Source organism: Hirundo rustica, chromosome 6 (assembly GCF_015227805.2).
Source record: "Hirundo rustica isolate bHirRus1 chromosome 6, bHirRus1.pri.v3, whole genome shotgun sequence".
Lineage (NCBI taxonomy): Eukaryota > Metazoa > Chordata > Aves > Passeriformes > Hirundinidae > Hirundo > Hirundo rustica.
In genome coordinates this window covers 57,433,832-57,442,773 of record NC_053455.1, presented here as the reverse complement: position 1 = coordinate 57,442,773, position 8,942 = coordinate 57,433,832, and the positions used below count along the sequence as shown (strand labels likewise).

Here is an 8,942-nt window from a genome sequence, read left to right as displayed (position 1 = left end):
TAGAAAAGTCCACATTGCGGGCCACAGGTGATTGGCTACTGGGTTAAAAGTAAAAATAATTTAGGTGTCATTTCATTATTGGACAATTCATCCTTAAAAGACCTTGTAGAGAGATAGAGTGAAGGTCATTTTCTACTTTGTTAGCTAGAACCCACAACTTGTGAGACTGTAACATAAGACAAGAATTAATAAACATCTGAGTCCAAATATGAAAAATCGTCTCTTGAGCATTTAATCCCAACTCTAACAGAAAAGAAGATAAAAACCCAACAAAACACATTCCCTGTTCTTGTGGATATGAGAGCCAGCAGTGTTTATCCTCCGTTTCCTCCTTGCTGCATCCCAGCCCGTTGCTGTCAGACATATTCAAGGCTCTGTGGAGAGAAGAACAAGTGATTCTGTGGGGATTTAAATGATCTCCCCCAGTCCCCAAAGAGCTGCTGTAAAGGTGAGCTGTGAGTGCTCATCCAGCTGTGCTCCAGCCCCGTCCTCACACGTTCACCACAGCTGGATTTCACAAGAGCCGCTGGGGCAGAGTGCAGCTGCCGGCTTTCGAAACCCTTGCAGAATGTTCGGGCTTAATTCTTTGAGGAGGATTTCATTTTCTTGAAGAGTCTGAGTAAAATCATCTGCTTCCAGAGCGGCACAGGGAACACTTTGGGAGATTTTGTGACGTATGCCTCAGCACAACACGAAGTCACACTTGTTGGACACGTGATCTCAGAACAGAGCGAGCTGTTCTTCTGATATCTCTGCTGCACAGTGCGTTTTTAAAACACTGAGCAAACCAATGGCACTGAATGATTTTACTGCACCAGAAATTATACACAACCCTTTTCTTTACAATATAATCGATACTGCTTTTCGTGTCATGATTTTACCGTAAACACCCGAACTGAAGTGCCTTCATACCTGGAATCAAGTAAGGAATGACTTTGGAAAAGGGGAAAGTGGGAATCTTATGCCTTTGGAGTCAGGTCCTTCTCAGTGTTTGCTCAGCAAATACCATTTTCTTGCTCTCTCTCAGTGGCCAAAGGTGTGGAAACTGCTCTCTGGGAAATGACTGTCACAGTGCCCGCATGAACTGCATCGGCCACGAGTGCAGCAGTTCTGGAGTCCAGGTGAAGGCTGCATGACTGGGTTGTGTCACTCTCCACGTCCCTCTCGGCCTGACTCACCCTTCTGACACCTTCCCTGCCCTGCCTGGTGACACTCACGCTCTGCCTCCTGCTCGGGCTCCCTCAGCAGAACGTGCCTTGTGCAAGCAGCAGGCTGGTGCAACCTCTCAGCGGGGAGCAGGAGGCCCCTGGGAGCAGTGGCACCCTGCAGAACAGGGCAAAACACTCCCTGAAATACCTGCCAGTAGGACCTGCTGTGAAAACCAGCCCTCCTGGGGTTTATTCCTCATTGCCTCGTGCCTGGCAGCAAGGAACTCGACCCTTTCAAATGGGCACCGACTCAGGTGGCAGGGAGCCACGGGAAAGGTAGCACTTCAGGCTAGCACTCCCTTCCCCCTGCTCTAACCCTTATAATCAAATAGCAAAAAGAATGAAAACAAACTGTGGCTGCAGCCAATGGTGCATCACATTTTCTGTTCTCACCAGCACATTTTATAGGTCACTGTTCGGCCAATGAAACGTAACACGGTGTTCCTTTGCCGCTTCCCCCTTGCCCTCCCCGCTTTTTAAATTTGAAAACAGGTATCTTCTTCCAAGCTAAATACTTTTAACTACTGAACTTCGCAGAAAAAGAAGGTCACAAGCTGACTCATCAGCAGGCTGGACTCAAAGGGCCCTGACAGGACATCAGGGCACGTAAGTCATAAATGCCAGGTACAGAGATACTTCTCAGCACCCAGGGAAACAGGTGTATGTGTTCTTAAGCTTTCCTGTGATTTATGAAGTAATAAACATATCATGCCAGGCCAAAATGTCCTGGGCCTGATCTTCCGCTGCTTATGATCATGCACATGTCTATACATCTTCTGCAGCACGTGCACGGAGTGAGCTTTCAAATAAATCAGAGCAGAAGGGGTCATCTCCCTTGGTGTGAGGCATAAACACACAACAGTTGACTTTTAGAAGCTGACCTGCTAAGTTCACTGCGAGTGAGAGGGACAGTTGCTAAAACGAGTCTAAGCCTTTATCCAAACAGTTTGTATTCCGAGCATTCAAAATACAGAAGAAAAGTCCTTTGCAGTTACTATTTGGCACCACCAGCTGGATGCTCTAAGGAACTAAAATCGAGATTTTTTTTTTTTTACTACTCTAAACTGGAAATGCCAGCAGCATGATCCTGTGGTTTATAGTTCTGTACTTTATTTTGCCTTGCTGGTAATTTATAAATACCTGGTCCCTTCTGCACAAGAGGGGGACCCTGCAAGAGCAGAGGAAAACTGTTAGAAATCAGCATATCAGCTCACAGGATTTTTTTACAAAGGCCAAATTTGTGTTTCATTTACTCTTTCAAGTATTGGCACGTTTAATTTCTTCCGTGTAATATACAAGGTGACCAAAGCAGGAGCAAAACACATAATTCAATTTCTTTCTGTAACAGGATGTACTAGAGGTGGGTGAGCTGAGGGATGCACAGCCTCCATCCTCAGTGAAGAGCAGTACAAACGTCAGTCACCCAGCAGTGTTCTGCTGCCCTTATCGCTCTGCCCGACCAAGGCCATGAAAGGAAATAAAACAGACCTCCTGCAGATTCAGAACGGGTGTGGTGGTGGCAGGAGAGTGCAGCTCTACTCCTGGTGCTGTAGGCAAAACTCCTGAGCACAAAAATTTTGTCTGGATCTGGGTCCTCCTCCCTGCTTGAAAGGTGAAGTGGTTCTGCTGCAAGTGCAGTGAGGGAGTGGTGAGCAACCGCATGAGATGCCAAGTTTTAAGTCCAGGGAGCTCAAAGCCACCATCCCTCTTCCCAGATTCTTTTGGTGTGAACTTGAAGCATTCAGAACGATTTCCCCTCCTGGGACTGCGCTGCAATGCGTGGCAGGCACACAACACAGCACAGCCCTGAGGAAGCAGGTCAAGCGGCACGGTGACAAGGACTGGGGATGGAAAAGGATTAGAGAGGCTGAGTCAGTCATCATGAGCAATGATTAACTTCGGGGTTCTCTGCTTTTGGCATTCAGATCATGTAGAATCATGGGATTAGTGCAGTGCCAGGCAGCCGGCCTCGTGTCTGGGCCCTTCCCTTCGCAGCAGGCACCAAGGAGGAGGCAGATCCAGCCAGCAGAGGAAAACGTGAAAGCTGAAAATGCACAAAAGGTATTCACAATAACTTCTGCCTCACTGTAAACACTGCTGTAGCTGTAAACAAACAACCTATAAAATTTGGCACAAGAAGGACCCAGGACTGGAATAGCAGGAATGCTGCAGATCAAGATTAATGTGCACTGGCAGAGCTACCCAGAGAAGCATGCGTGGCACCCGTCCCCACGGTGCCTGCCTGGAGCTAGGGACAGCAATCCCCTGTTTTGACAGCCACAGCCTTCAAACTTGCAGTTTAGAGCAACACCTTGGGGATGGGAAACTGTTCTGAGGGATATTTTGCTGAAAAGGAAAAGCATGCATACCTGGGACAAGCCAGCTGAGTAAGAAAGCAATACGTATTCATAAAGCTGTTTGTTGGGGAAGGATCTTACCCTCTTAGGAATACATATGTGCATATAAAACTAGGTATGTTCTGTGTGTTGATAATAGATAAGCACTAAAATATATGACAAGAGCGATAAGGACTTTTTACAATCCCAGCCCCCTGAGGTGCTGCACGGTTCGTTCCAGAAAAGCTTCTCAGTTTCTACCTGGAGCCTGCCGCTGGGTTCATGGCAGAAATTCCTAGCCTGGACGGGATGATGGAGGACCTGAAGCCTTGCTGACAAATATCAGCAACAGGCATCTGATTTGTTAAATGCTATTATTCAACCGTCCTTAAATAACAATTACACCATCGCAGCCACTAATCCTTTCTGAGAAAGACAAGTAAGAAAGCATTAATTGGGTGACTATTGCATGAGGACTGGCCTTTCTTTGGGACTGAATGTACTGCAGTTTTTGCCGTGCTCGACTCCTTCCGGAAATATTCCTTACTAAGCCCTAACTCTATTAATGTCCAAACTCCTACTAATTTTAGCGGGTCTAGGAAAAAAACCTTCCCCCCCAAGCCCCCATCAGCTAAAAACAACTCCCTCAAAAGATATGGAAAAGAGTGGATACAGGACTCTGTAGCCATGCTTTATATTAGGATAATGCAGTATTTTCTTTTCACATTAATTTGTCTTGAAGACAGTAACGAGTAAGTACAAACATAGCAGCTCTCAAACCCTAATTAACTCCTTCTTATGCAAAACACATTCTGGGAGAAGCATTAATTGGGGGGAGGGTATGCCAAGCCTGAAAAATTCTCAGTGTTTTGCGTTTCTTTTAAAACCGATTAAGAAAATTTCTGGACATCAGCGATACTTTTGTGGGTTTTAGGGATAATGGACTCTGCAGTGAAAAAAGCAGAGCAGTCGGTAATGGAAAGTCCATATTAACTATTGTACGTGGTTTCGGAATCCCCGTGTAAAATCGGAAATAATTTTACAGAGCGTAGGAGGTTCCTAATTTCGTTTCTCTTGAGGGAAATAATAGACGTGCAACTGCTGTTGAAACAGTGGGCGGGCAGTGTCCTGGGGTGTCCTCAGCCCAGGGACACCCACTAGATGGGGATATTTCCAAAGGACGCTCCCGTGCGCCACGCCTGCACCAACGCCGGCTCATTCACCTCTCAGATTCTCCACTTGGAACGGGATCAATTTTAAGTTGTTATAAATATTAATTCAGGGCAGTAACAGGCGGTTTGGGGCAGGCTTTCTGTTTAAAGAGCAGCCAATCCAAATAATTTTTTGTTACGTGAGACCGGATGAGTGCGTGCCTGTGCACATACACACACATACTCACACACCTAGATGTGTTCAAGGGCCTAAATGGAGTGAAAATCCCACTGCTCCTTAGTTGGAGTAAGTTCTACACCTTTTGAAAGTTAGGCAACTCAGACATGCAAGACTTGGGGCACAGACTAGTTTTACAATGGCCTTCTGCTTTTTGTTAAAAAAGATTTAAACTCAGTTATACACTTCACAAGTATTTGCAGAATATTTCTAAAAGGTTTGCTTAGAAATCAGAAACTTTCATTTTGTGTGTGTGTAAAATCCTTTTCTGCAGCCCTGTATTTTTCAGTCTGTAAGAATCTAGTCTCTGTGCAATGGGAACAAGGCTTACATGGGGTAGTCACTTACTCTAATAATAAGAAACTACAGAAATATTGAGTTTTATGAGGCCCTTTTTCCTTTACAGGTGCTATCATCAGAACATGGAGATATTCCTTTATTTTCACCCTGTGTTGCACAGATTTGGGGATCTGCTAGAGCTGCTCACTTTCTGTTTGCGAGATTCATAGAGCCATTGCGGTTGGAAAAGACCCCTAAGATCGTCCATCTGTTAACCCAGCACTGGCAAATCCCACTAAGCCACGTCTCAAAGTGCCACATCTACACATCCTCTAAATCCTTCAGGGATGGGGATTCCACCACTTCCCTGTGCAGCCTGATCACCCTTCCAGTGAAGAATTGTTTCCTAATATCCCATCTAAACCTCTCCTGAGGCAGCTTCAGGCCATTTCCTCTCCCTCCATCACTCCTTGCCTGGGAGAAGAGGCCGATTCCCACCTGGCCACAGCCTCCTTTCAGGCAGTTCTAGAGAGTGATGAGGTCTCCCCTCAGCCCCTGTTTCTCCAGGCTGAACACACACAGTCATGATTTTAAAATATTTCTGTCTTCTTTTACCAGCCTTTCATCTGGTTCCTAATGTGTCGTACCCAAAATAACTGAAGAACGAATGGTTTGGTATTTCTTGAGATCACTTACAATTAAAACGGTCTTTCTTTCTGTGAGCCTCAGGGAAGCCAGGTCATCCAGGAGCTCCACAAGTCCTGCATGAACTTCACACACTCCACAGCACAAAACACGTTCCAGAGACCTAGGAAGTCATCACAAATACCACTGAGCTGAATCACTGCAGAAACGTTCTTTTTGTTAACTATTTATTCCCTGAATGTTATCTGTTTACCATTCCCTCACACCTACAAACTGGATAAGAGCACAGGAACTCACATCTCACTATCAACAGGGACACACTGCTCAGTTTTTGGCTTTTTTTTTTTTTTTTGGTCTCACCTCTTTTCCATCACACTGATAACTGTGGATTTTTGCCAGCTGCAAGTGGTTCTTGGCTGGCATTTGAGAACTCAGCTGATGACTGGGAAAAGTATGTAGGGATGACCCATCAGGACAAATTAACTCCTTGGTCTCTGCTGTGTTTCTGTGACGCTACTAGCTTTTCTTTTAGTATCAGGTGCAATTCAGATGCTCTGAGGCACTTTCTTTTGTCCCCCTCTTAATTTGTTTATTCAGAAGTATTTCAAATGGCAAACTGGAGGCACACTTTAAGAGAGAACGTGTATAAAACCCCTCAAGCTACAACCTCATCTCCTTGCTTGTGCACAGCATGAATAAAAAACCTGACAATATATCCACAGGCTGCAGTTTTTCTGAAATAAACCACCAGTCAGTAATCAATGCAAGTTTAATTCTAGACAGCTTTCCATCACCAGTGATACAACCCAGCAGAACTGCCAGAAATCATTGTCCAAGACAAGCAAAATAAATTTTTTATTATAAAACAAGGTGGTCTCTGTAACATCACATTTTCAGAGAAGTGTTTAGAGAAGCATTCGCCCAGTCTCTTTTTTTTTATATCAGCAAATTGCTATTTCTTCAAACTGTAACATCCCATTGACTTAAAATAGCAAGTGCTATGGGGAGCATCTTATGTCTTAGTTTGACTACCCACCATTGGAAGAAAATAATCAGAAGCTCTGTTTTAAAGGCTTTTCTTGATACTTACACAGTGTTGTTTTTTGTTGCTGTTGTTTTAACAAACAAACAAAAAACCCACTAATTTAAGTTCATGTATGTACAATGCTGAGGTCACTTCTCCAGTATGTAGAATGAAAGCATCCCAGAGACCAAAATACCACAGGTGAAAGCCTGCAGAGAGTATGAGGTACAAACTACAAAAGGGAACACCACAATCACAGTCCAGCAGCTGTGACCAAAGGGAAAAAAGGTCAGCACAGGGGGAGAGGCAGGATGGCAGCACCAGGGACACAGCTCAGCAGCCTTTGCATTAAAGGCAGGGATGAGTTTGTGATGGTGCAGATGCCCTACAGGACACACTTAAGCATCAGGGAGCTCAGCTCTGCAGAGTTTACAGAACCCCCTAGATTAAAAACCACTGTTTTCCAGCCCTGCAGAGCAGAAAAGGGAGTGCTGCACTGTTGCAGCAGCCCTCTTGTTAGAGGGTAGAAATGAGCCAAGACACAGACTCTTTGTTTACCACAGCATGAAAAGGGCCCTGGTTCATTCCTCCTTACAGCTCAGCCATCCTGACTCCAACCATTCACTGACTCTGGCTGCAGCAAGCTCCTGCTGTAGGTTTCCCTTGCAGCCTCTGACTGCTGGTTATTTCCTGCTGAACTCTGACTGCAGGCTTTTACCCAGCTAGACTGTGACTGCAGGTTCCAACAACAGGCTCTAACTGCAGCCCCAGACTGACCTCACAGCAGTGATTCTCTCTCCCCAGGGACCTCCTTCTTCAGAATCCTCAAGATTCCTCCTCTTTTATAATCCTCCCCTTTCCACCTAAGCCCCTCTTTTATCTCACTCATCCATATTGGATACAGCTGTCACTCATCAGGGGCAAGGCTGCATTGGGTAATTAACACAGCTGTTACTTATCAGGGATGAGGCCGCCTGTATTCCATTCTCTTACCCTGCACAGCAGCTGAGAATTAGCCCAAAGCAGCTTGTGAATTATAGACAAGAGTAAAGACAATAACTTTAACTTATAATGAGTCATTTTTAACACTGGCATTTACAAAAAAAAAAAAAAAAAAAAAAAAAAAAAAAAAAAAAAAAAAAAAAAAAAAAAAAAAAGTACTCACTAGAAAAAGCTTTTGTTACAGCTTTGTTGTGTTCCACACTGCAAGTATGACCTTCTCTTATCTTTTTATGGAAATGCTACCAGTATCCTGGTTTGTGTTGTTCAACAGCAAGTCTCATTCTCACAGCTACTTATCACACAAGCACATCTTTTTCCTTCCACATCACTCCCACCATGGGAGAGAGGGAATCTTTCTTTTAATCAAATTCCTCAGAGCCTACAACAGTTTTGAATGTCATTTAAAAGCCATTCTCACCAGCTGAATAGCTGCAGACATACCAATGATTTCAGACCAAGCAAACCCAGTTCTGACCAGGCTTAGGCCCAGCAGTGAGTTTGATGTGTGGCACAGATCAGCCTTCAGGTTAACCCTCCCACCCTAATTTCAATCATCCCAAAAGAAACCAGAGGGAGGCTGTGACTGAAATGGAAAAAAGAAAAAAAAAAAGAAAAAAAAAAATATATATATATATCTCTCAGAATGGATTAAATATTACAGTGCTGCAAAAGTAGATAACAGGGTGAAACCCTTTTTCTTCCACGACTGACCCAGCGCATGCAGCAAATGCATACAAATCCACCCACTTCTGTGAATTATGCTGGAAAGAAACGTGTGTATCTTAAAAATCCATAGGATGACCTATCCTTTGAATAGCATATTATTTTGCTAATAAAACAGATGGCTTATTAAGATAGATGGCTTGAGTTAGATGACTTATTAAGCTATCTTTTCCCCACAAATGATGGCAATAGTGTAGCCTTCTGGGAAATGAGACACACGTGTGTCTGTCCCTTGCTATTTCTGTCCCACATACACATCCCACAGGGATGAAGGCTGTAGCAGGATCGGAAATGGGGCTTTGCAGGTCTTGGCAGGTCAGTGACGGTGAAAGTGTT

At 44.4% G+C, this 8,942-nt stretch overlaps 1 long non-coding RNA gene across 2 annotated transcripts; it reads right to left on the bottom strand.

The window, feature by feature from the left end:
• Nucleotides 1-201: 201 nt before the first annotated feature.
• Nucleotides 202-7,749, bottom strand: LOC120754268 (uncharacterized). 2 transcript variants are annotated; one of them, XR_005701362.1, is made up of 4 exons: nucleotides 7,659-7,749; nucleotides 5,909-6,020; nucleotides 495-3,252; nucleotides 202-374 (listed from the first exon to the last, which is right to left on the bottom strand). It is a non-coding gene; the product is annotated as an uncharacterized LOC120754268 (long non-coding RNA). The 2 variants fall into 2 exon arrangements; XR_005701361.1 differs by having other exon boundaries at nucleotides 202-3,252.
• Nucleotides 7,750-8,942: the final 1,193 nt, after the last annotated feature.